The 27,666-nt window shown below is 36.7% G+C and overlaps 1 long non-coding RNA gene across 1 annotated transcript; it reads right to left on the bottom strand.

Annotated features, from left to right (window-relative positions):
• Positions 1–963: 963 nt before the first annotated feature.
• Positions 964–26,810, bottom strand: LOC144455368 (uncharacterized). The gene is made up of 3 exons (XR_013484087.1): positions 26,679–26,810; positions 12,788–12,863; positions 964–1,064 (listed from the first exon to the last, which is right to left on the bottom strand). It is a non-coding gene; the product is annotated as an uncharacterized LOC144455368 (long non-coding RNA).
• Positions 26,811–27,666: the final 856 nt, after the last annotated feature.

The following is a 27,666-nucleotide window of genomic DNA, read 5'->3' as shown; positions in this document are numbered from 1 at the left end:
AAAATGAAATCATTATTCGACGCATATAGATTAAGGGTAAGACTTAAGAAGAATACTTTAAATGCACTAAAGTACATGGTAAGAAACAACTATACTATTTTGAGCATCTGCTATGTTTTTAAAAGTATCAAAGATAAATTTACAACAAATGTAGTAATTAATGGGCATCTGATAATCATGTAGGGGCAGCTAGTTAATGCAGTCGATAAAGCACTGGGCCTGGAGTCAGGAAGACTCATCTTCCTGAGTTCAAATCTGGCCTCAGGCACTTATTGGCTGTGTGACCCTAAGAAAGTCACTTCACTATTTGACTCAGTTTCCTCATTTGTAAAATGAGCTGAAGAAGGAAATGGCAAAACCCTTCATGATCTCTGCCAGAAAACCCACATGGGGTGACAAAGAGTCAGACGCAACTGAAAAGTGACTGAACAAGAAAAACTAATAAGCATTTAAGAAAATAATTCTATGTATAAAAATATAAAAATTACAAAGGTTTATCTATCTAAATGCTTATACCTGAAAAGTGTTTTATACTTCATGCTGTAAATGAAATGAAGTACAAAACAAATTTAGCACGAATCCTATGATGCACAGTGTTTGTGAAATTTCATAAAATGATAAAAAGGCATGGCAAAAAGTCATTTCTTTAGTATGGCTTCAGAATATGCATTTAGGAATAGCAAACGGTTACAGGATATATTACTAATGATAACAAAGATAATCTATGTTCTAGTACAAAAGCACCTAAATATATCTAGCTGTATTACATTATGTCATAAAATGTAGAATGAATGCATGCGTGTATCTTGGATAAATTAAATACATCAGCTTTGAAAATTAATCTTTAGTTTGAACTACAAAAAACCATATACACATGTGTATTTTAAAACTGGTTACATACACAAAATGCCAGAGAAAGAATAATCCATTATTGAAGAGAATAAAGGTTAATGTGTACCTTATCATGTTCGCTTGATAAATTCTCCTGTACTTTGATATGTTTCCTTTTCTTTTTCCGTTTGTAACTACGTTGATTATTGTCTACCTTTACATTTGTTGCTGATCTGGTGGGGAATAAAGATGAAACTGAGTATCATAATAAAATGTAAAGTAATCCTAAATCCAATGGAGAATACACACACATACTCTATCACAAATCAATATCTCTATTTCTATTACTCTATCACTTATTGTGCAGTCATTTTTCTAACCTAGAAATTAAGATCAGACACTGCATTTTCTCCAACATGTGGCAGGTGTGAGGGATGGCTCACAGTGAAGTTCCCTCATTAGTATCTCCCTGCTACTCTCTTACCTCCCTGCCCCGCTCCTACCTCTCTCCTGCACTCTGCCTGAGTGTGAGAGATGGCCTGCAGTGCAGTTCCCACAAGCCTAGGTTTCCTTCCTCCAGAAAGCCTTGAGTTAAGTTTCCATTTTCCCTGATAAGCTTCTATTTCTCCATCATCACGTCAGCATGGGTGGGGGAGCTCGGTTGCCTGGTTGCTCCTACTTCCTAGTACACATACACATCTAGCCCAAACATGGGCATATTTGCTTCTATTGGGTATTAGCTGCCACGTTTAGAATGCACACCCTGAGTACCCAGTCAAAGGAGAAAGGGGTAAGAGAGTGGAGGGGGCATCGCATTAGGGGATAAAAAGCCAAGGGTGCGGCTCCCAACTCCTACTCTCCTGGCTGGCAATGGCAACTAGGGGCAGTACCCTTTCTCATGAGAAAGCGATAAACTCCTTTCTGCTTTCAAGGTATCTAAGTCTTTGTTTTTCTTTTGAGTGTGTGGTCTCTGTCCCACACACAGGGAACCTAGTTGACTCTCATCAACTTCTGTAATTCATATGGACACAAATGAGAAAGGATTATTTCACACATAGAGGTTTAAGTAAAACAACAAAAACAACAAAACAGCAAAATCGATAGCACTCAGCTAAAGCATTACCTTCACTTTCCTTTACATTAACAGCCTTTCTAGTACTCTGCTAAATGATATTGATAATGGACAAACCTATGATCTTTTCTTGTTTATAATTTCTTAAACATTTTTTACTTAAAAAGCATTTTTATTAAACTTACCTCTTTCATTGAGTTACAAATAATAACTATGAGGCCCTCAAAACATAGTTGTAGTCCAGCAAAATAAACTCCCACATTAGCCATATCTCTCCACATTTTATGTTTATTTACTGTCTGGCAGGAAATAAGTGCATTTTCCTTCTTTTAGACACATGTTTATTACTACATTAATAAGAGCTTTAAAAAATTTGAAAGCCGTTTTACCCCACAATGTTATCAATATTCTTCTCTTTTCACTTTACTCTGCATGAGTCTGGAGTCTTCCTATTTTCCTTTGAAATTATTCATGTTTTATGGTACAATAATATTTTATTACATTCATGCACCACAACTTGTTCAGCCAGTTTCCAATAAAAGGACACCCATTAGTTTCCAATTTTTGGCAACCACAAAAAGAGGTACTATAAAAATTTTCACAAGTTGGCAAAAGGAAAGAGTTATCCTAAAAATTTTCTATACATATAGATCATTTCCCTCTTTCATTGTTTCAGGGGAATATGTCAAACAACTGAGTCAAATGATATGTACTTCCAAGACTTTGCTTCCCCATTTCAGATCCATCCTTGTCCCTTTGGTGAATTTTTCCTGGAACCTCCATTTTAAGTAAGCAGACACATTTCACTATCCATACTTTGCCATTGTGCCCTTCAACTTCCATCTCTCAGGTTCCTTTTATGAGTCCTCTTTCCTTCATAAGAATGTAAGGTCCTTGAGGGTAAGGACTACATTTCTTTCTGTTTTTATTTGAAATACAATACTCAGATTAATAAATACTTTTTGACTGGATTTCTTTACTTGGGCACGGATCTAAATTGCTTTCCAGAATGACTTGGACCAATTCACATTTCTAACAAAAGTGCAATTAATTACAATTATTAAAATTAATGTAGTGATAATGAAAGCTTCAAAAATGTGCAAAGTGTAAATGTTACCTCATTTTCTCACAACAACCGAGTCTAGTATTATTGTCATTTTAGAAATAAGGAAATTAAGGCTGAGGAGGATTGTGTGCTTAAGAGTAGATTTGAACTCAAGTGTTTGAGCTTCAAGTCCTACACTGTAAAATCTAGGTACTCCTGAGTAGAGAACTTTTTTGCAATGATTTTCCCCTCGTAACAAGAAACAGACAATTTTTGATACTTTATATTTATTTGTAAAAAAAAAAAATTAAATTTTATTCAATCATAAGTATCCATTTTATCCTGTAAGATCCTTTTTATCTTTTCTTTAGCTACAAATTTTTCTCTTAAAAATTGGGAAGGTAATTTCTTTCCTTTCTCTCCAATCCTATATCCAAATTATATTGGTGTAGGGTGTTGATCTAAACCTAATTTTTACAAGTCTATGTATGATCCCTGGGTTTATCAAACATAATGCTTCTGCCCTGCCTGAGGTCAAGATTTATTTTAACCAAGGTCCTTGTTTGAACTCTGTGATAATATTTATCTTTCATGTGCTTTCATATGTTTCTTGTAAGCAAAAGAATATTTTGTTGCACTTTGTTTTCTAACTTACTTTGCTATTCTCTTCCACTATAGTGACAGTTCACTTGATCTGTATCCACAGATAAGACTGTTAATTGTGCATTTTCTTCCTTCTTTTCTTACATATTTTCCTCTCTCTACCTCACCTTTTTTTTTTTTTTTGAGGCAATCAGGGTTAAATGACAGAGACGCAAAGCTAGTAAGTGTTAGTGTCTGAGGCTGGATTTGAACTCAGGTCCTCCTGACTCCAAGGCCAGAACTTCATCCATTGTGCCACCTAGCTATCCTGTAGAGGGCTGGGTTTAAGTGTCCTACTGGGTTTAAGATCCAGGACAAAGCATGACCTTTGCCCAGGCTTAACCCACAGGGCTCAAGGCAGGGTTCTCTAAATCTCCCCCTGCAAGGGAGGTTCTGGAGACATTCCATCTCATTCTCTGAACCTTAGATTTACTTATCACCCTCTATGCAGGTGACACCTAGGCACCAGGGAAAAGTCTTGGAGTTTTGCATCCCAATCTAGGAACTCTGATTACAAGAAAATAGGTATTGTCACTTATCAGCAGATGTTCAGGAAGTGTCTCATGGGGATGACTCTTTGTAGGTAGGCTAGATTTTCTCTATATAACCTGTACCCTCAGATGAATAAACTGAGTCAGTCCTTACTGCTTCACCTGGCCCATGTCTCTAAATTATTTCACGCCTTCCCGTTTGGTGCACTATATGATTGCTGGCAACATTTGGCTCCCTGAATAGCGAACAAATTGGAAGTCCGAGGAAGGTGGCTCCCTTGTACTCTGGAGAAAAGAAAATGCGTGGTGGCTACTGCACTGTGGAACAAGGTCCTTGGCAGCTGGACGCTGTGGATTCAAGGTAAAGGGAGCGATGGTCATTACAAATTATCCCTTAGCATTTTTAGGGCAAAAAGGGGAAACCTCGAGGCTTAAGTGGGAGATTAAAAAAAATAGAAGAAAAAGATTAGAAGAAAAGATTAGAAACAGGCTCGGTAATAGAGCATAAGAATAGAAAGGAAAAGGGGCTAAGCATAAAAAATAGTGTTTCTTTGGAAAGGCCACATGCACTTATTTTCGGCTTTGGGAGGCGAAGTATGGGTCAAACACAAAGCGGAATCATAGACAAAGAATGCTATCTAAAACTTTTCAAGGAAATAGTGACAGAAAGGGGTTTATTTATTACAAATAGTCAACTACAGGAATTTTGGAACATGCAAAAAATATGTCTCACTCCTCCAGAGAACGTGCCATGAGCAACAAAAGTGCCCAGGGTAAATGCAGGGGCGGGAACAGAGGAAGAAGAAGAGACGAATAGACTATCCGATGAGAGGCTTAGAATTGCAGAAGAGGATGAGGTGAAAGTTGTGTGTTCACTTTCTCTTAAACAACACAACTGACGGGCAGCTAGGTGGTGCAGTGGATAAAGCACCATCCCTGCAGTCAGAAGGACCTGAGTTCAAACCTGGCATCAGACCAAACACTTGACACTTACTAGCTGTGTGACCCTGGGCAAGTCACTTAACCTCAACTGCCTAAAAATAAAAAATTAAAATTAAAAAAAAACAGAACTGGAGAAAGCTCATTCTCCAAACGAGTTGTCTGATTTGTGTAGGGGATTTATGAAGTCTCTGAACCAAGAGTCTCTGTCATTATGTTATCTGTTCTATGTGAGTATCTGTGTGTATGTGTGTAATTTGAAACTGTTTGCAGCTAGCTACCTTTCTCCCCTTTCCCCCCTCCCTAATACCAGCCACCTCCGGGGGGCGGGTGGATGGGGGAAAAAGGACAGAAAAAATATTTTATTATTTAGGTTATATGATTGGTAAAAGGCAAGGAAGTGTGAGCATGTCGGAAAGAGGAGTATGTGGAGCAAGCTTAAGGAAGGTATAATTTATTTGCATGGCGTGATTAGAGGTTTTGAAAGTAAAAGGGTTTTGAAACTTTTTGAGAACTGTTAGGAAAAAATTCTCTTTCTTTTTTGCATTCTAAAGCTCTGGCCAAAGCTTTGGGTGTAAAACTGAAAGATTATCAAAGATAAGTTGTTGGAAAATATTCTCTTCCTTTCTCTCGCATTCCAACCTTGGTCAAGTTGGGGTATGAGAGACAGAATGAGAATACTGAAAAGGAGGGTGCACCCCCTCAGGTCATAAAGAAAAGTTTTTTATGTATTTAGAGTGTAATCAAAAGATAATTTAGCTCATTCAAGTTAGTAATTTGTTTGTTTCAAGTTTTAAAAATCTACTATTGTTACAAATTGGTAAACTTTTGTATTGTTTTGTGTCATGTCAAACAATTTTTAATAATTTAGATGTTATTAAAATGTGAATTAAAAAAGACTGAAAAACAGTGGAAAAGCTGTGTAGAAGCCAGCTAAATTATTTTGTCAAGTCCGGTTAATCTTGCTTTGTCATGTTTTATAACAGTCAATTAGAAAATCAGGTATTTCCATCTAATTTAATTAAAGAACAGCTCATAGTTAAAACAATTTGACTATCACTTATGAAAATTACCAGATTCTTAATGAAATTATTTGAAGTTACTGTTTTAATGTTAACACCTAGAATTTTTAATTACTTATGAGTGGAAAGGAGGGGCACAAGGCAATTCCCTCTACTTTGTAAATTTGCCAGGGCAGCTGGAAACTATCTGTTGTGGGCAAGGTCATCTGCCCTGAAAAAGAAAAAAAAACTTGTTAGGATTACGCAGTTCCTAAACAATTGATTCAGCTTGCTGAGAAGCTGCAACTTTATGAAATGATTTCTAATAATTGGTGTTTTTTTTTTACCAGAACAAGTTTAAATTTGAAAAAGAAAGATGTTAAGATCTCTTATATACGTGGGTCCTACTAAATCTTTGTTACTTATTATAAGTCCATGGGAGTAAAATTAACTGTATCTGGCTTTAAGCCATGATTAGTGAAACTTACTGCTTAAGGTGAAAGACTCTTAGGACTATAATTGTGTTTTGAGTTTTAATTTGGGTATAGTCATCTCTATTAAATTAGTATTTGAAGTTTTCCTATTATGTTCCTTTAAGAAGGAATATTTTCCACCATGTGGAAAAATTTTGTTCATAATACTATTAAACTTGTTAGGCAGAAATATTCCCAAACAAAAATAATTTGTTATATGGAAGATAAATTTAGCAAACTCTCTTTATTAATGTGTGAGCTTTAACAAGCTCTTCAGTCTCAAAGATTTATAATTACTCCTGATAAGGCACAAAAGAAATCACCCTTTGCTTACTTTAGATATATGGTTTCACAGTCTATGATTAGACCCCCAAAATATTACAAAATAGGCAAGATTCTTTAAAAACTCTTAAAGATATTAATTAGCTTTAGCCTGCCTAGTAGATCACCACTAATCAATTATTTTAAGATGAATTTAAACTAAGTACAATAACAGATAGCTGAAACTCAATTTATTCCTTTTAATTTGCGGGGGGTACGATATTTTACATCTTCGGGGAGCTGTTATTTAGTTTGTGTGGAACAGTGGCTTTGGACAAAAAGGAAGCTTTTTACAGTAAAACATTTAGTTGAACAACAACTTTTAAAAAGACATATAGAACTCTTTACAAATCCTTGGAATTAACCTGTTTTTGTTTTTAAAATGAAGTCAGTGAAATGGAGGATGCTTCATGACCTCCAAGCTATTAATGAAATCTCCCTTCACCCACTATGAATTCTGTTTCTTAGCCTTTGATAGTTATTGATTTAAAAGACTGCTTTTTCACTATTCCATTGCAAGAAGCTGACAAATGTTGTCTTGTTTTTACAACAACCAGTGTTAATGCAGAACACCCTGCAACCAGGTTTCAATACAAAGTCCTTCCTCAAGGCATGAAAAACAGCCCTACAATGTGTCAAAATTTTGTTAATAAAGCTATACAACCAATTAGGAAAAAATTTCTCAATGCAAAAATAATACACTATATGGTGACATACTTTGTAGCTGTTCCACTGAAAACTCACACATTTATTTCCTCAGCCTCAATTAGCTTTACAAGAATATGGGCTTATTATAGCCCAAGAAAAAGTTTAAGAAAAATCTCCATTTTCTTACCTAGGTCATGTTGTCACTGAAACAACAGTGAAGCACTTAATGATTTTCAGAAACTTTTAGAGGATACTGATTAGTTTTGACCACCATTCCAAGTTACTACAGAACAACTGGCTAATTTCTTTTTTACATTTAGAGGAGATCCTAATCTAAAGTCCCCCAGGACATTAACTCCTGAAGCAAAACAGGAGCTTTAATTTAGTCAAACAGAAAAATTCTTGAAGCTCAACTCACCCATATTTCTTTAAATGAAGGGGTACCAGGTGCTATTCTTAGTACTCCAGTGTCCCCTACAATTTTTAACTTACAGGAAATTAACTTTCTGTTATTAATCAACCTTATAATAAAAGGCAAACAGACACTCTTGTTTCCTCTTAGAGGATTGGCAAACTGCTATTGCGGTTTTTTCTGGTTGTATTGATATTGATAATTACCATTTCTTAAGATATTAACCTTTTTTACTAATTATTCATAGGTATTTCAAAAGATCGTTAGATTTAACCCCATTCCTTCAGCACCCACTACATTCACCGATGGGTTAAGTACAGGTATAGCAGGATATTATGAGCCTATTAATGTTGTTTCTGATAGCGAGTAATCTGTTCATGTCTCTCAAAATATAAAGATTGCAAAGTTAATATATATTACTAATACACAATTATATACTGAAAGCAGTGTCATTATTGATTCTTAACTACAATGCTGCCACTTAACTTTTTGTTAAGCTTTTATTGAGCCTTTTATTAACTATATTCTGCCAATACAACAACCTCAGCAGTAGAAAGCATAACATTTTGTGACTATTTCTGAATAAACTCCTACAGTATTAGAAACATAGTATAAAGAAAGTGATTTTTTTTAAATTAACAGCCTGTTTCAAATGTATCGAGAGGCTTTTCTCCGAAACATATTTGACAATTGGATATAACTTATATGCCTTCTTTTGAAAAGCTTTTTTATATTTATGTTAGAGTTGATGTTTTTTTCTTCTTTCATTTTTGCCCCTTTACAAACAAGTGGAGCAATTAAACATGTGATCAATCATATTTTACAAGCCTTCACAGTTATGAGTGTACTTAAATGAATTAAAACAGATAATGCTCTGGAGGAGCTTGCATTAGCAAAACATCTTCTATCTTTTATGCTTTTTATAACATTTCTCTGATCACAAACATTTTATATAATTTAAAGCAAAGATATTAAAATTATTCTTTTTAAACAAAAACGGGGAAATCTGGGCTATTACCCCTCATTGATAACTGGTTATTAAGTTTTGACAATTGGCTATTACTTTTTATAATTCGCTACTAATTGTCTAAATATTAACAAAGATGAGTACCCTCCAGCCTAAAAACATCCAGAGGCCCGGATTCATTACTAACAAGGGGACAAGGGTGTGCTTACATTTTTTCAGAAAACTTTGATAAACCTGCCCAGATACTGGAGAAAGATGTCAGAGCGTGTATAACAACTCACAGCTCGAATGCAGAGTATGAAAATTCGGGGAAAGCACAGAAGGAGCCAATCTACAGTGACGAGTTGCCTTCCCACATGGGGTCCAGTGAAAGCTCCCTGTCATCGAGTGATGGAAGACTCCTGAACTTGTATCTTTAGTAACAGTAGCTTTACTTTCTGCTCAAGTGTGTAATGTACAGAGTGCTCAGCAGTGGACTTATTTTTCCTTTTCCACCCTGGATGCAACCCCTCACATATATGGACAAATTGGGACCATACATATACTAATAACACCTGTATATTTGGAAGACAAGAAGATCCCTATCTCCAGGATAAAGTCAATGTTACAATTACCCTCAGATCTCTAGCATCCAGGACACCTATGTGTTTTTCAAAACTTAGCAACAATATTGAATCCTGTCTTTTTCTTGTTACATCAGTTTTCAATACCAGTTTGTCTAATGGATATGGAACTTTTACTCAATCTAATACTACTTTTGAATAGAATGTTACTTGTGTCAACTATACTCTCGAACAATGTATTGATAACAATGACTACATTGTACTTTTGGTAGAACAATCATCATTTGCTATTTTCCCTACCAGCGTTTCACATGGATAGTTCCAGAATTCTGGTGAACATGTTCTTTGAAATATTACCTCCTCCTTAAGTCAATCAAAACAAATTATTGCTCTCCTTATTATTGGTTTAATCATTGTTGCTTCTTTTATCGTATCTACTACTGTTTCACCTATTGTGCTACAATCTGAAATCTAAACTGCGTAATTTGTACATGACTTAGCAAAACAATATATGTTTAGTACTTAATGCACAAGAAGCTATTGATACATTGTATAAAGTCAATTTATTAGATCAATCAGTATTGTATTTAGCAGATAAGTCAGAACCCTTGAAAACAAGGTTGCTATTGCAATGTGACTATAGATATTCATATATTTACATTACCCTGCTACCCTATGATGCTTCAGATCCTAATATCTCATGAGACAAGACAAATGCCTGCCTATTAGGGGCCTGGCACAATTCTAATATCACCCAGGAGATTGCAGACAGTCATTCCCCAGGGACCAACCCAAAATATCTGGCTGTAGAGATCTTAAAGAAATTAAGTGCAATCAATATATCTAAAAATTTACCTGCCTTGTTACTTCATGCATTTTCTTGGGCAGTGTTATTCACCATATTATGTTTCATTATTCCCTGCATTGTCACCTTAATTAAATCAAGGATCAGAGAGTTAGCAGCATATATTCATCACCTCAAACTGCTTGCAAATTCGAAAAGAGAGGAGTTTGTAGAGGGCCAGCTTTAAGTGTCCTCCTGGGTTTAAGATCCAGGACAAAGCTTGACCTTTGCCCAGGCTTAACCCACAGGGCTCAAGGCAGGGTTCTCCAAATCTCCCCCTGCAAGGGACGTTCTGGAAACATTCCATCTCATTCTCTGAATCCTAGATTTACTTATCACCCTCCTATGCAGGTGACGCCTAGGCGCCAGGGAAAAGTCTTGGAGTTTTACATCCCAATCTAGGAACTCTGATTACAAGAAAATAGGTATTGTCACTTATCAGCAGATGTTCGGGAAGTGTCTCATGGGGATGACTCTTTGTAGGTAGGCTAGATTTCCTCTATATAACCTGTACCCTCAGATGAATAAACTGAGTCAGTCCTTACTGCTCTGCCTGGCCCACATCTCTAAATTATTTCACGCCTTCCCGTTTGGTGTGCTATTTGATTGCTGGCAACACTGTCCTACCTCACTTTCTTCTTAAAAAAATAGTACAGATGAGGTTTACCTATTATGATGTTAAACAATTTACAAGTAATCCAATCTGTTTCTGCCCCTCTTCTAATTCTGTCAACCAGTTTTTACTCTTTCTTTCCTTTAAGTCTATCCAAATATTGAAGTTATGAATATTTCCTTGCCTCTCCTGACTCCTCTCTTAAACCCTATTCTACTCTCCCTGGCCCTCTTTATTTACTTGTTGAGCTTAATGCATTTCAACACACACCTTTATATATGTCAATGAGTATGTCCAACTTTGATTTGTCCATTTCAGGGTCACTCATCCTGTATTCCAGGTAAGAATATTCTTTATGATGTTTTCCTCACCAATGTAGTCCTATGCCATATATAGGTTAACCTTGGTTAAAGGGTTTTATAATCTTCCAACAACCTCTCTTCAACTGTGAATTGGCAGCTGTACTATTTCATTGAAAATCTCATCATGGATCTCTAGCCAGATGACTCTTAAATCCACTTTTCTGGCCCCAAGCTTCCTGCTGACCTCCAATTTCCCACTTCCAACTGCCTTTCAGATACCTCAAACTGGATGTCCCAAGGACAACTTAAACATACCCAAAACTGAACTCATGATCTTTCCTTCTGAAACCCTCCTCTCCTCCTACCTTCCCTCTTACTGAGGACAGCAACATCAACCTCCCAGGCTTATAACCTGGAAACTGTCCTAGATTTCTCACTGTCTCCCATATCTAGCCCTAGGGCCTGTCAATGCTCACTTCTCTCTTCTGACACTGCCACTCAATAACTGCTGAGAAGTCCACCTGCTCAAGTCTCTCCTCACTCCAGCCTATCCTCCATTGAGCCATGAAGTGATTTTTGTAAAGTGTAAGTCCAATCATGTCATTCATACCCTCCTTACTCAATAAACTTCAGCAGTGCCTTATTGTCCCCAGGATCAAATACAAAATGCTCTGTTTGGCATTCAAAGTCAAGACATTTGTAATCTAGCCCCCTTCTATCATTCCAGTCTCCTTATACCTTAATTCCCACACTGGTCTCCTGGCTATTCCACCTCTCAGCTCCAGGCATTTTCTCTAGCTGTCCTTCATGCCTGGAGCACTATCACTGTCAATGACTCCTGAACTCCCTGACTTCCTTTAAGACTCAATGAAAATCCACCTTTTACAGTAAGTTTTCTTCCCAACTCTTAATTCCAGTGCCTTCCCCATTTCTATTATCTACTATTTTTCATATAATATATATATATATATATATATATATATGTATATATTTGTTTGCTTCTTGACTCATAAGCTCCATGGAGAGAGGAACTATTATTTCTTGCTTTTTTTTTTTGTATCCCCAGTACTTAGTGCCTCACAAATAATAGGTGCTTAATAAATGTTTCTTGGTCAAAAAAAATATCCAAAAACTTTTTAAATCAATAAAAAATTGTCTCCTAAAATTGTTAAAAGTGATAAAGTCAATACAAATTTATTTTTAAAACCATCTTCTTAAACAATTAGATTACATCAAATTAAATCAGTGGTTCAAAAATCCTTATACTGAATAATCTGAAGCACTAAGTTTCTTTTCTTTTCTTTTTTTAAACTATACCAACAAAGACAACTATACAGCAATTACCAGAACTTAGAGGGAAAAAAACCTGGTACATTTATTATTATAAGAATTAAATTTTGTAGAGACACACTCATTGAGTTTCATTTTATCAGACTATCCTCTAAATTTGCAATTTCTAAATTAGAAAACATGAACTCTTAAGTATACAATTATACAGAAATGTCAATTAAGCACAAATAAAAAATCCATATGAACATAATAAATTACAATAATTATTATAATAATTTCTTAACACCTAACTGAAAAAATATGGGTAAAGGAACCTAAAAATTATTAAAATACCTTGTCTTTGACTGTTCATCATCTTCATGTTCAGTAATGTTTTCAGTAACTTTCAGTCCTGAATCATCCATGCTCACTTGATAAATGAATAAAAAAGATTTAAAAAATAAGCTGTACTCTGTCATTTTTCATACTATTGCAAAAATTATACAAAAGTGTACTTAATATTTTAATAATTACTTAGCAGATGGACATCTGACCATATCAAGTCTGACAACATCACTCCACTACTCAGTAAATTCTGGTGACTGAAATTAAATATAAACTTTTATGCCTAACTTTTAAAGCCTCATTCAATCCTGCCCCAATCTATCTTTCCAAATTTGTTAAATATTAATTCAGTCTTCATACTGTGATAGAGCCAAACTGATCTTCTCTCTGTTCCTAAACATCATACTCAATCTGATTTTACATAGACTTTATCATTCCCTTTGCAATACACTTTTCCACCTCTGCTTCAAAGAATACATCCCTTTAAGATCGAATTAAAGTATTTTATGACCTTCTTCCAGGTTATATCCCAAATGCGAGCAGAGTTCTCTACACTGTATATATATATATATATATATATATATATATATATATATATATATATATTTGTGAATCTTGTTTTCTATTAATATTAATTACAGGGATCAGTAACTACATTTCCTGACTTTTTGCACTTGAGTCCCCGAGCATAGTCTACAATTCATGTATGTGGGCCTACAAATATTTCCCAAACCTTGCACTCCAAATCTTTTGCTAAAGAATATAAAGTTCTGCCCGTCAACTTAGTTTGCTTAGTTATCGTTGCCAAAATTCAAAATTTACTTCCTACAAAAAGCCTTTTCCAAATCATTTCCCTTCCCCCTAAATGCTAATGTCCTTTTTGGTATTATCCTCCATCCACTCTGAATGTATCTCATATGTGTAGTTATTCATATGCTGTTTTCAAAAAGGAAATGAAGCAATCACTTTTGAAGATGATATGGTCTACGTAGAAAACTAAAGATTCAGCTAAAAATTAATCGAAACAACTAACAACTTCAAGACAGTAGCAAGATCTACACAAAGTCCACACAAACTATCATGCTCTTCTGTTTTGAGTGTGAAAATCCAAAATGTAATTATTTCCTAAAGTTCTATTAATTGATTTTTACATCATGATGGGTTTAAACTAAAAAAGAAAAGAATGATATTCAATGAATGCTTTTAGAAAACCCTTATACAGTTCTGGAAACATGGTGGAATAGGCCAGAAAATTCTAGGCTCTCCAAATTTCTTCCACAAAAAAAGAGAGCAAAAGTGAACACAGAGTGGTAAAAACAACAAAAATCTAGGTAAAGTAGTTGTCCTCCTAACACAACTTGAGAGGACCTCAGGAAAGACCCAACCTACAGGCCAGATTTCACTAAATCAAGAAACAAGAAGCCCTGGCAGCTGAGTAGGAAGTAGCTGAAGAAACTTTCATTTCACAGACTGGAGTAGGGAAAGCTTTGAAGAACCCTCTCCTGTCCATGCCAAGCCCACCTCTGCTGACCAGACATGATCCCAGGCTGCAGCTGTGGCCAAGAAGGAGCCAGGTGAGTGCAACAGCAGAGGGGTTGGGACCCTGCTGGCTGCGGGAATTGGCAGGAGAGTGGAGCCCCAAATGTTGGCTCCAGGGCAGAGAGAAGAGCAGCAAACAGAGTAAGAGCATTTGATGGAATGTTTGGTTGGGGTCTCTAGCCCTGGCATACAGGTGGAAAGGAGCCCCTGCTGTTGGACTCCCTAAAAAGTTTACGTAATAATAGTAAGAAGGACTTGAGCCCTGGGGCACCATTCCCCACACCTAAGGACTAGAACCTGATTACAATAATAAGCAGCTAAATTCTAACAAAAACAAAATAAAAATGAGTGGGCAAAGGGTTCTGAAAGTCAACTGCTCTGGGGACAAAGAAGATCTGAGTCGATATTCTGAGGAAAATAGTGAAGCTAAAAAAAGCCAGTCCTACTTAGAAAAAAAACCCCAACAAAAACATCAACTGGTCAAAAGTCCCAAAAGAATGGAAGAACTTGTTGGGCAGCTAGGTGGGGCAGTGGATAGAGCACCAGCCCTGGAGTCAGGAGGACCCGAGTTCAAATCCAGCCTCAGACCAAACACTTCACACTTACTAGCTGTGTGACCCTGGGCAAGTCACTTAACCCCAATTGCCCAATTAAATTAAATTAAATTAAATTAAATTAAATTAAGAATGGAAGAACTTAAAAAGGACTTCAAAAATCAAATAAGAGACATTGAGGAAAAATTAAGGGGAAAAAAAACAAGATAATTATGAAAACAGAGTCATCCAAGTGGAAGAATAGATCCAAGAACTCAAAGAAGAAAATAACTCCTTGGAAACTAGAATTGGGCAAGAGGAAGCAAATTATATGGCAACAACAAATAATAAAATAAAATCAAAAGAATGAAAAAATAAGTGAATGTGAAACATCTTACTAGGAAAACTACCCATCTGGAGTACAAATTGAGGAGAGACAATATAGAGTTGTTGGACTACCTGAAAGTTACGATTTCTAAAAAGTCTAGATATCATATTACAAGAAATCATTAAGGAAAACTGCTCCGAGCTTCTGGGACAAGAAGGTAAATTACAAATAGAAAAAAGCTACCAATCACCACCTGAAAAAGTTCTCAAGATGAAAACTTGCATAATAGCATAGCCAATATTAAAAGCTCCCAGGTTGAGGAGACAATACTACAAGCAACATGAAAATTTTATTTTAATACTGTAGAGATACAGTCAGGATTACACAAGACTTAGCAGCTCCTACATTAAAGGACTATTGGTCAGGGGCAGCTAGGTGGCACAGTGCACAGGCCTTGAAGTCAGGAGGACCAGAGTTCAAGTACAGCCTCAGACAAAACACTTGACACTTACTAGCTCTGTGACCCTGGACAAGTCACTTAACCCTAATTGCTTTAAAAAAAAAAAAAAGAAAGAAAAAAAACAAAGAAAAGACTATTGGTCTTCAACATTATTTTTCAGAATGCAAAAGAGCTGGGGCCAGAACCAAACATAATTCAACAAGCAAAGATGATGATCCTAAACAAAAAAAAGAAAAAAGACATTTAACAAACTAAAAAAACTTTCAGGTATATATGACAAAAAGTCCAGAACTCAATGGAATAGTCAACATATATGATCCAGAAGAAATATAAAGTGAACATTAAAGACTAACTGTAAGGGACTCAAACTGTTTACTTCTTACATGTGAAAATCTTATCAGTATTCTTAAGAAAGGTTGGGAGTGAGCTAATTATGACAGAAAACAAAACTGGATAGGAAAAGGTAAAAAGGAGTAATGAAGTGTGAAAGGACAGGAGCAATAGGGGTGGAGGGCTGGTAGAACTGAGTTAAAGTTAACTTGGTGACTTTCACGTGACTTCATTTATGTATCATTTTTCATAAAAAGCATTCTATGACCTATGTTTTCTGTGAAGGTTAAAATCCTCATCTGTCTCTGCCTGTTCTGGGTGAGGACTGGATAAATGAATTGAATCAGAATTAATTTAAACTGAATGATTAAATTTTCAGTTCTAGAATAATTAACAGTTAATTGGTAAATAATGTGAAGTTAAAAGACTTGAATAAAAATTCTGAGGAATCACTAAGATCAAATAGATATAGATATAGATATGTAATTTGGAAGGTTTTGAGAGTTCGATCTTCTGTGGTATTTAAAATGTTTAGTTTGTATGTATGTTTGTATGTATTAGTATGTATGTATTTGTATGGATAGCTTACCAATGTTATCAGTAACCCTTTAGCTTGTTGTGAACAGTGTTTATATTAAGTACAGAGTTCAGAGTACGATAGGAATGGTGTTGGTTATTTGCAATGTAAATTCTCTCTCAAGGTTCGATAATCTTGGGTTCCTATTTTGTTGCTTCCTTGAGAAAATTGTGAGATGTAGTTCATTTTGATCACTATAAAATATAGATAGATAGATAGATAGATAGATAGATAGATAGATAGATAGATAGATAGATATAGATACAGATATATAGATATATTTGTTATCTCTCTGATTTAATTGAAAACTAAGTAAGCCTTGCGGACCCTCTCTGATTTAGGGATGAGAGTTAAACCTGGTTTTACTTTACAGATTTTTGTGTCATGCTATTTGTCCTTCATTCTCAAAGAAAAATATGTAATCATGAAGGTGATGCCATGGCTTGTGAGTGAATTGCATTAAACAAAGGAGTGCTTGCATAGTTACCAGCCTCACTTTTTCCTCTGGAGCCTTCAGATTTCATTAGTCAGACGTAGATTAGGATGACTGGAGATGGCCTAGAAAACCATGGGGGAACCTGGCCTTGTTAAGAAGAGGTCCATCCCAGCTGTCACTTTGACTTCGACTTTGCCCGTTCAGTGATTAAGGCTAATAAAAAATGGTACAAATAATGGCTTCTTTTTAAAAAATAGATCTGGAGGGGTGGAGCCAAGATGGCAGAGTGAAAGCAGCAACTTGCTTGAGCTCTCCCCCAAATCCCTCCAAATACCTATAAAAATGGCTCTAAACAAATTCTAAGGCAGCAGAACCCACAAAAAGACAGAGTAAAGCAAATTTCCAGCCCAAGACAACCTAGATGATTGATCAGAAAGGTCTATGGTGCCAGACTGAGAGAGGAGTGCAGTGTGGCGTGGGCGTGCAGGCCTCAGCGAACCTGGAGCAGGCCTCAGAGGACTGAATCACGGGCAGCTGTGGCTGTTTCCAGACTCCTCAATCCACTAATGCAAAAGACAATTTAGAAGGTCAGTGGGAAAAGTCTGTTTCTGCAGTGCTGAGACAGGAAGGCGGGGTCTCACCTCCATTCTCCAAGAGTGTGGCCCTGGGGGGGCAGCTGCTTCCCGAGCTTCTGGCCCACAGACTGAGGGAGAATCGAATGGCTGATCAGAGGGGGACTGCAGGGATCTCTCTGCTGGTGATGAGGCAGCAATCTCTTGCTTTGCCTGTGCTTGGATCTGGGTCACAGTTCTGGACGGGGGTCCTGGGGTGAGGAGAACTGCTGGCACGGTGCAGCTTGTAGTGGCTGTGGACAGGAAACCTTCCTCACTGTTCCAGGACAGAAAGGAGTGCTTGTGGTCCCTAACAGACTACAGCACAGGCCAGGAAAGGAGTAAACACTTCACCCCTTATCATACCACCTTGCAAGAACTGAAAATTTACTGGTCCCTACAAGTATCTCTGCAAACAGCTATAAAACCCCCAAAGCTTGGGATAGTACATTCTCCACATTGGAAGCAAACTCTTAGCTTAACAAAGACTATAAAACTCAAGTAACTGGTCAGGATCATCAGCAAGCAGCACAAAAAGAGTCAGACTATATTATCTTACTTTGGTGAAAAAGAAGATCAAAATATACAACCAGAAGAAGACAACAAAGTCACAGCTCCTACATCCAAAGCCTCCAAGAAGAATGTGAATCAGCCCTAGGCCTTGGAAGAGCTCAAAAGGGATTTTGAGAACCAAGTAAGAGAAGTAGAGGAAAAACTGGGAAGAGAAATGAGAGTGATGTAAGAAAATCATGAAAAACAAGTCAACAGCTTGCTGAAGGAGACCCCCAAAAAAATACTGAAGAAAATAACACCTTAAAAAATGACCTAACCAAATGGCAAAGAGGGTCCAAAAAGCCAAGGAGGAGAAGAATGACCTAAAAAGAAAAATTGGCCAAATGGAAAAGGAAGTCCAAAAGATTACTGAAGAAAATACTTCCTAAAAATTAGAATAGAGCAATTGGAGGCTAGCGACTTTATGAGAAATCAAGACACTGTAAAACAAATCAAAAAGAATGAAAAAATAGAAGAGAATGTGAAATATCTCATTGGAAAAACAACTGACCTGGAAAATAGATCCAGAAGAGAGAATTTAAAAATTATTGAACTATCTGAAAGCCATGATCAACAAAAGAGCCTAGACAACATCTTTCAAGAAATTATCAAGGAAAACTCTCTTGATATAGTAGAACCAGAGGGCAAAATAGAAATTTAAAGAATCCACTGATCTCCTCCTGAAAGAGATCCCCAAAGGAAAACTCCTAGGAATATTGTAGCTAAATTCCAGAGTTCCCAGGTCAAGGAGAAAATATTACAAACTGCCAGAAAGAAACGATTCAAGTACTGTGGAAACACAATCAGGATAACACAAGATTTAGCAGCTTCTACATTAAAGGACTGAAGGGCGTGGAATATAATATTCGGAGGGCAAAGGAGATAGGATTACAACCAAGAATCACCTACCCAGCAAAACTGAGTATAATCCTTCAGGGGAAAAAATGCTCATTCAGTGAAATAGAGGACTTTAAAGCATTTTTGATGAAAAGACCAGAGCTGAATAGAAAATTTGACTTTCAAATATAAGACTCAAGTGGAACATGAAGAGGTAAACAGGAAAGAGAAATCATCAGAGCCTTATTAAGGCTGAACTGTTTATATTCCTGCATGGAAAGATGATATTTATAACTCATGAGACCTTTGTCGGTATTAGGGTAGTTGCAGGAAAAAAATTATATGTATGTATAGGTAGATAGATAGATAGATAGATAGATAGATAGATAGATAGATAGATAGATAGATAGATGGAACAGGGTGAGTTGAAGATTAAGGTGTCATATCTGGAGAATAAAATTAAGGGATGAGAGAGGATTATATTCGGAGAAGAAGAAAGGGAGAGGTAGGATGGTAGGATGGGGTAAATTATCTCACACAAAAAAAAACAGAAAAGAAAATGCTCTTACAGTGCAGGGGAAATGGGGGAAGGTGAGAGGGAAAGAGTGATTCTTATTCTCATAGGATTTGGCTTAAGGAGAGAACAACATACACATTCAATTGGGTAAGGAAATCTGTCTTACCCTATGGGAAAATAGGGGGAGAAAGGAACAAGAGAGCAGGGGATGATAGAGAGGAGGGCAGACTGGGAAAGGGGGTAATCAGAAGCAAATATTTCTGAGGACAGACAGGGTCGAAAGAAAGAATAGAATAAATGGGAGGTCAGGGTAGGATTAAGGGAAATAGAGTTAGTTTTTCACAACATGTCTACTATGGAAGTGATTTGCATAACTGCACATGTATAACCTATATTGAGTTGCTTGCCTTTTCAATGAGGGGGGTGGGGAGGGAGGAAGGGAGAAGGTTTGAAACCTAAAGTTTTAAAAACATATGTTTAAAAAAAATGTTTTCACATGCTACTGGGAAATACGAAATACAGGAAATGGGGTACAGAAGTCTGTCCTGCCCTACAGGGAAGTAGAAGGGAAAGGGATAAGCAAAGGGGGAAAAGATAAAAGAGAGGACAGACTAGGGAAAGATATATTCAGAATGCATGCCATCTTGGGGTGGAGGAGGGGAAAGATGGGGTGAAAATTTGGAACTCAAAATCTTGTGGAAGTAAATATTGAAAACTAAAAATAAATAAATTTATATTAAAAAATAAACAAACAAATAAATAAAAATTTTTAAAAAATACATCTGGGGGGACTTCCGCTTCTGGGAGCCAAGATGGTGGAGTAAAAAGGTAGTCGCTCTCACCCTCCCCTATCAACCTCTGAAAACCCAGAAAATATCACCCCAGGAAAAAAAAAACCCTGAAACAGCTGAACTAGAAGAAAGATGGGGAAGAGCAGTGCAGCAGCCCAGCAAACGGGTCTCCCACTGCCTCAGCAAAAATAAGGTTAGCAGCACTACAAAGGACCCATGTGGATAAGCATCCCATGGCATTCATCTGAAAGGAGCTGAAGAAAGCAACCCAAAGTCTTCCTAAAGTCCGAGCCTTGCTGATTCCAGCCTAACACCAGGTAAGCTGTCAGAACCTCCAACAGTCAACTAGGAAGAGATCCTAAAGCCCAGGTGGTACAGCAGGCAAACACCAACACCTGGATCTCTGAGTGCCTCATGAGGGTGGGGGGAACTGGTGGAAACCAGCTCAGAAAACCACCAGGTGCCTCAGCATTCTACCACAAAGGAATCTCCCAGTGCATTAGCAGAAACAGGGAGACAGCACTGCAAAGGGCCCCAGGCAGAAAAGCACCCTGCAGCACCCATTTAAAAGGAGCTGAAGAAAGCTAAAGGAAAGGAAAAGTAGGCAACCTAGAATTGCCTGAAAGTTCCAGCCTTGCTGATTAAAGCCCAACACGAGGTAAGCTGCCAGAACTCTACAGCCTCCAATTGCCAACATAAGAGGCCCCGGCACACAAAGCCAGTGACCGAGACCTAGGCTCCCAACACAAGAAGCTTGGTTCAGTGCCCTCTGTTCCCCTGCAGGAGAGCTCAATCTCTTTAAAGGCCAGGGAATAAAGAAACACCATGAGTAAAAAGAAACATACCATAGATTCATATTATGAGAAGAGTGAAGATCAAGACAGAAATTCTGAAGAGGACAACATTGTCAACAAACCCACATCTGCAACATCAAAAGGGAATATGAACTGGTCTGAAGCCCCAAAAGCCTTCTTAGAAGAGCTCAAGAAGGATTTAAAAGTCTAATGAGAGAGGTAGAAGAGTCCTTCAAAAATACAATTGGCCAATTGGAAAAAAAGTACACTGAAGTAAACAAGTCCCTAAAAAGCACAATTGGCAAACTGGAAAAAAAAAAGTACACTGAAGAAAAGAAATCCCTTAAAAATACCTTTGGCCAATTGGAGAAGGAAGTACAAAATCTAACAGAAGAAAATAATCTGTTAAAAACTAGAATTGGAAAAATGGAAACTAATGACTCTATAAGAGAGCAAGAATCAGTCAAACAGAAACAAAAAATGAAAAAATAGATGAAAACGTAAAATATTTCATCGGTACAACAACCGACCTGGAAAACTGATCCAGGAGAGACAATTTAAAAATTATTGGACTACCTGAAAATCATGATGAAAAAAAAAAGAGCCTGGACAGTACCTTTCAGGAAATCATAAAGGAAAACTGCCCTGAAGTCCTAGAACCAGAAGGGAAAATAACCACAGAAAGAATACATCACCTCAAAGAGATCCCAAATTGACAACGCCAAAGAATATAATAGCAAAATTCCAAAATTACCATATGAAAGAGAAGGTGCTGCAAGCAGCCAGAAAGAAACAATTTAAATATCATGGAACCACAGTCAGGATTACACAGGACCTCACCCCTTCTACATTAAAAGACCGCAGGGCGTGGAACATGATATTCAATAAGGCAAAGCAGCTTGGATTACAGCCAAGGATCAGCTACCCTGCAAAAATGAGCATGATTTTTCAAGGGAGGATATGGATATTCAATGAAATAGGGGACTTCCAAGCCTTCCTGATAAAAAGACCAGAGATCAACAAAAAATTTGATCTTCAAGTACAAGACTCAAGACAGACATGAAAAGTAAATGGGACAGAAAGATACAATATGTTGTTAATAAGTATGGACTGTTTACATTCCTGCAAGGGAAGATGACACTTGCATCTCTTCAGAACTGTATTGTTATTACACCATGTTAAAGGAGTATACATAAAGGGGTGGATATTTGTTAACTTTGATGTTATGATAAAAAAAAATCTAATCAAGTGGGTTAAATGGATCCAAGTAAGTGGATTAGTCTGATCTTAGAAAATGAACTGTGAAAGAAGGAGGCAGACAAGGGTAAATTACATTACAGAAAAAGACAGAAAATCCTATTACAGCAGAGGGAAATAAGGGAGGGGGGTGAGCATTGTTTGAACCTTACTCTCTTCAGATTTGGCTCAAGAAGGTAATAACTTAATCAGTTAGGTATAGAAATCTAACTTGCCCTATAGGCAGTAGGAGGGAAAAGGGGAAAGAAATGGGAGGGGGAAATAGAAGGGAGAGAAAAAGCAGTAAGGCTAAAGGGGAAGAAACAGAAAGGGAGGGAGGGACTGAGGGAGGCAGTGGTCAAAAGCAAAACACTAGTGAGAATTTGTACTTACAACTTCACTAATGTGAAAATACGTTTAATAGGAATGTAAATGTATAGCATATATCAGATTGTGTGCCATCATAGGGAGGATGGTGGGGAGGAAGGGGGAGAAAAATTTTAAACTCAAAAGCATGTTGAAGTGATTGTTGATAAATCAAAGTAAATTAATAAAATAGAAAAAAATAAAAATAAATAGATCTGGGAGGGGAACACCCTCACGGTTTTTGACCAAAATTGAAATAATTGTTATTTACATTCATTTTGAGCCAATCAGGCCCAAATAGTGATGAAGTAGGGCTTAATTTGGGACCAGTGATTTGGGGTTCAGTCTGATTTTTAAGAGAAAACAAAAAAAAAAAAAAATTTCTTTCTGTGTCATACCTAGCCAAGAGACATCTCCTCCAAGGTATATCTTCTCTAACAATAATGTCTCAGCAGCAAGAGAAGTCATAGGTGAGAAACGTGAAAAGCAAAGGATAAATCTCAATTCTGGGAGGTGGTCCAACTGAAGGGACACTTTGTGAGTGAAGGGAGAGAGATCTGTAACAAGACATGGGCAAATCTGTAGCTAGTGAGAGAGTACTATATTTATGGACAACTTCATTCCAAGGAGAAAAAGCTGTGACCCATCATCTAGTGGCTGCAAAGCAAATCTGGGTGCAATGGAAAAACAGTTAAGGACAGCCAACTAAAGAAATGAAGAAACAATCAAAGAACCCTCACCTTGATATCTAATCTCTCCACTCATCAGCTCTTTCCACAGCATTACAATCTATGATAGACCTCATATTGGTCTGAGTAACTTGACTCTAACATAGTGATGTCATCTTGGTCCTCTTCAAGAAAGAAGGACATCAAGCAACCAACCCTTACAATGGCTACACTCTTCTCTTCCCCATTCTGACCCTTTGGCTAACCAGTCTGCCAAATGCTATACTGTCTTCTCTAGAGGGCCTTCCCTCCTTATTCTTTTACTGATCTTGTCCTACCAGACGTTAGCCTTGGATTATTTCCACCATCTGATACTACTCTACTCAGATGTAACTGAACAAAGACAAAGGAAATGACAAAATCACACTACAAATTTACGTTACACAATCTCAAATGGGCCCTTAGTGCAGCAAGGTCATCCCTCTTCACTAACCTACTCATCTTTTCTAAACCTTTTCATTTCTCCTTCCACAAACCTCATACTCAGCTGAGAATCTTGCCTCATATTTCACTGAAAAAAAATGTGCTTCAATCCTCATGTCATATCACTCAGATGACAATTATCTCCTTCTTCAACCGGTCTCACATCAATGGATGGTCCTTCTTTCCAAAGCCACCAACACCGAAGCTTATTCCATTTCAGCTTCTTAAGCATGTTGCTATTTCTATTATCCCATCCTCAGTCTCTCCTTGTCTACTGGTATGCTTTTTTACTGCCTATCTTTGTCTCCACAATTCTCAAAAAGCACTCCTTTCATCCCTGCTATTTTTCATCCAATATATCTCTTTCTTTTGTCTGGTCCTTTACAAGGCTGCCTACACTTTTTTTTTTTTCCCTCTTAGGTTCTTTAGAGTAGATTCTACACTGAAAAGTGTTCTCTGCCAAGTTACTTAATAGTCAAATCCAATATTGTTTTTTTTTCTCAGACTTCATTCTTCTTGATCTCAATACAATCTTTAGCACTGTCCATCATCCTCTCCTCCTTCTCTCTAGGTTCCCTGGATCTCCTCCTACCTGCCTGACTAGTCACTCCATCTCAAGGGTACTTATTTCCCCACAAACATAGATCATGTCAACAAATGCTAGCTCGTACCTTTGTTTCTGTTCTCTTCTTTACTCTTTACACTACTTCACATGGTAATCTCATCAGCTCCCAAGCATTCAGTTATAACCTCTATATCTACTTATCCAGTTCTAACTTTTCTCCTAATCCCCAAACTCACATCTTCCACTGCTTAAAGGACATTTCTAACTGGATTCGCATAGACATCTTAAGCTCAACATGTCCAAAACTAATCTCAGTATTTTCATTCCCAACCTTCCCCCACCCTAACTCTTCCTAACTTTCCTTGGATTTTCTATGCTGTCACCACTTGCACGAATATTCTGACATTTTTAATTTCTATGTTATTCTTTCTTCACATTTTCTTGCCTTATTTGTCTTCACTATAACATGCTGAAATTCATCACCTCTACTATGGCTTGACTTTCCTCATTTCCCAATCTAACTCTGTATTTAACCACTTCAGCTTTAAACTGTCTTCTACTTCTCCAATAATCAATCAACAAGGATTTATTAAGTGCCTACTATGTGCCAGGCACTGTGCTAGGTGCAAATGCAACCCTTTTGGATCCCTTGTCTCTGTGCTATTGCCACTGACACTTTGCTAAACACCAATTTATAAACCACATCTACTACTCATATGCTACTAAACAGTGCTGGTGAAAATCATATATACACACACACACACACACATGTACACACTCGTATACACACATGCACACATACGTATACATACACATATACACACATATACATATACATATATACATATATGTATATGCATATACATATAGATATGGGAGAGAAGGTTCACTAAAAAATGTATTTAATCTTAATTGGACTCTCACTAAAGCTGGAAAAACCTTTTATTCTTCCCTCAAGGACTATGTCATTCTCCACATAACCAATGGCTTCTTAAACTGTCATATTTGATCCTTTTTCTTAACTTTCTGGATGCTTTCTCTTCTCTAAGTTTTCATGACACTGTACTCTTTTTGCTTTAATCAGACAATTTTACTGTAACCCTGGGAAATTCCCCTAACTTTGCTGTGCCTTGATTTCCTCTTCTGTGCAAGGAGGGTGTTGGACTTAGTGGTCTTTAAGATCTTTCCAAACAATATCTCTGTGACCCCATCACCCTCCTAATTTTCTAATTATTCTCGTTGTTACATTATTATCTAATATCATTTCTCTGAACCTCAGTTATACACCGATGTTCTCTCCTGACCCTTTTCTCTTCTAGTATATGACTCATAGATACCACCCACTGCCATTGGTTTAATCAGTATATATGCAAATGGTTTCCAGATCTATACAAACAGCCCTAGAACTCTAATGAGATCAAGTCCCACATCACCATTTGATGTTTCAAATGAGATGTTTCACAGCCATTTCTTATTCAATACATTCAAAATAAAAGTATTTTCCCCATAAACTAACATCTCTTGCTATATATATGGCAATATTTTTATCTCTTATTCTTCTTTCGGTTAACCTTTCTTCCAGTGACTCACTCTCACAACCTCATACATGTATTCACAAATGTAATCAGATGCCAAATCTTGTCACTTTTATTTCCACATTACCTCCGACATCTAGGTCCCTCTCCTCATAATACAACTTCAATTCGTATTCAGAAACCTCATTATTTCTCACCTGGATTACTTTTATCTCCTACATGAGGCCTTCCTTGATCCTCTCAAGTGTTAATTCCTCTACTCACCCCAAAATTACTACTAATAAAAAAAAGACGAGGAGGACAAAGAGCAGCTTTTTTTGAAAGGACTTAAAGATTTATAAAGCTCTCTATAAATATTATCTCATTTTATCCTCATAATAATCCTAGGATGTCATTGTTATCCTGACTACAGGCCCAGTTTTTTATTAAATAAACCATCTAAATGTCTCTACATGAGGCTTTTGTGATCCCTGGAGGTATTAATATCTATCACCTCCAAATTTCTGTTATATTTACTTAGTACACACACATCTGCCTGTCTGTGTATCTATTGATATGTCTGTTATCTTCCCCTGATATAATATAAGCTTCTTAATGGTACAGACTGCTTTGTTTTTAATTTATATTACCAGTACCTTGCACAGCCCTGGATGAATAGAAAGCACTTTACAAATATGTGTTGATTTAACTGATGAAAGCAGGCATCTTTCCACTGTACCAATTTAAGGAATTTTACTTTTACCTTTCCTCCTCTTTCTGTGTTTGCTTTCTTTTGTTTCTTCTGCAGATTCTCCACCACTTATATTTAGATTGTATGTAACCAGTGGGGATCTGTATTTCAGCTTCTTAATTTCCTCAGAGTCTGAATCAGATTTCAAATTGCTTTTTTCACAAATCCCTAAGAATGAAATTTAAAAAAAAAAAAGGAATTTATGTGGACACACAAATGGGTTGTGATCTAACATCCCTGGAAGCAGCTTTTGAATAAATCAGATCACAGATTCATCTGAGTATTGAGTACTTAAGATCTATCCAAACTTCACCTCACAACTACAAATCTTTTTTAACAAAACATTTATAATACTTGGCTTCTTGAGCTAAAATGCCACATTAAAAAAAGGGTTTTTTTCATCTTTTTCATGTTGCCAACAACTAAATTATGTCATTGGACATATTTAAATGCTATAATGGTTCCCAACAATTCTGTAAATGGCATCTGTTTGAAAAAGCTATTAATTTTACAATTTTCAGGAGCACAATGAGCTAATAAAGCTAAGAAACGAACATATTCATGTATATCTTTCTGATGCTTCTCACCCTCACTTCTTGTATTTGTTTCATCTTTCTTTTCAGTAATGTTTTTAGTATCATCTGATTCTTCACTTTCATCTGAGGAAAAATTGGCTTTTATTTCTTCTAAGAGAGTCTTCTTGGTAATCCTTTAAGATAAGATATTTTCTCTAGTTAAGAACAAACTAATTCTCAAATAAATAACACTATGTAATTATGAATCCAAAATAACCCAAGAAAAATTAAGCAAGAAAAATAGACAATAAAATAATTATTAAAACAGTCGTCTTATGACTACATTTATATTTGACTTAAATAGCAAGAACTTCCAAATGTTGTGAAGTAAAATAAGCACAAAAATATATTGTGTCAAGAAGTATTTCTTAACCTAATGCTTTGTACCTGAATGTAAAACAACCAGAAAAAAGAATTCCCTACTC

This window comes from Phascolarctos cinereus, unplaced genomic scaffold (assembly GCF_003287225.1).
Source record: "Phascolarctos cinereus isolate Bilbo 61053 unplaced genomic scaffold, phaCin_HiC Scaffold_261;HRSCAF=857, whole genome shotgun sequence".
Lineage (NCBI taxonomy): Eukaryota > Metazoa > Chordata > Mammalia > Diprotodontia > Phascolarctidae > Phascolarctos > Phascolarctos cinereus.
This window is presented reverse-complemented; position numbering and strand designations above follow the sequence as displayed.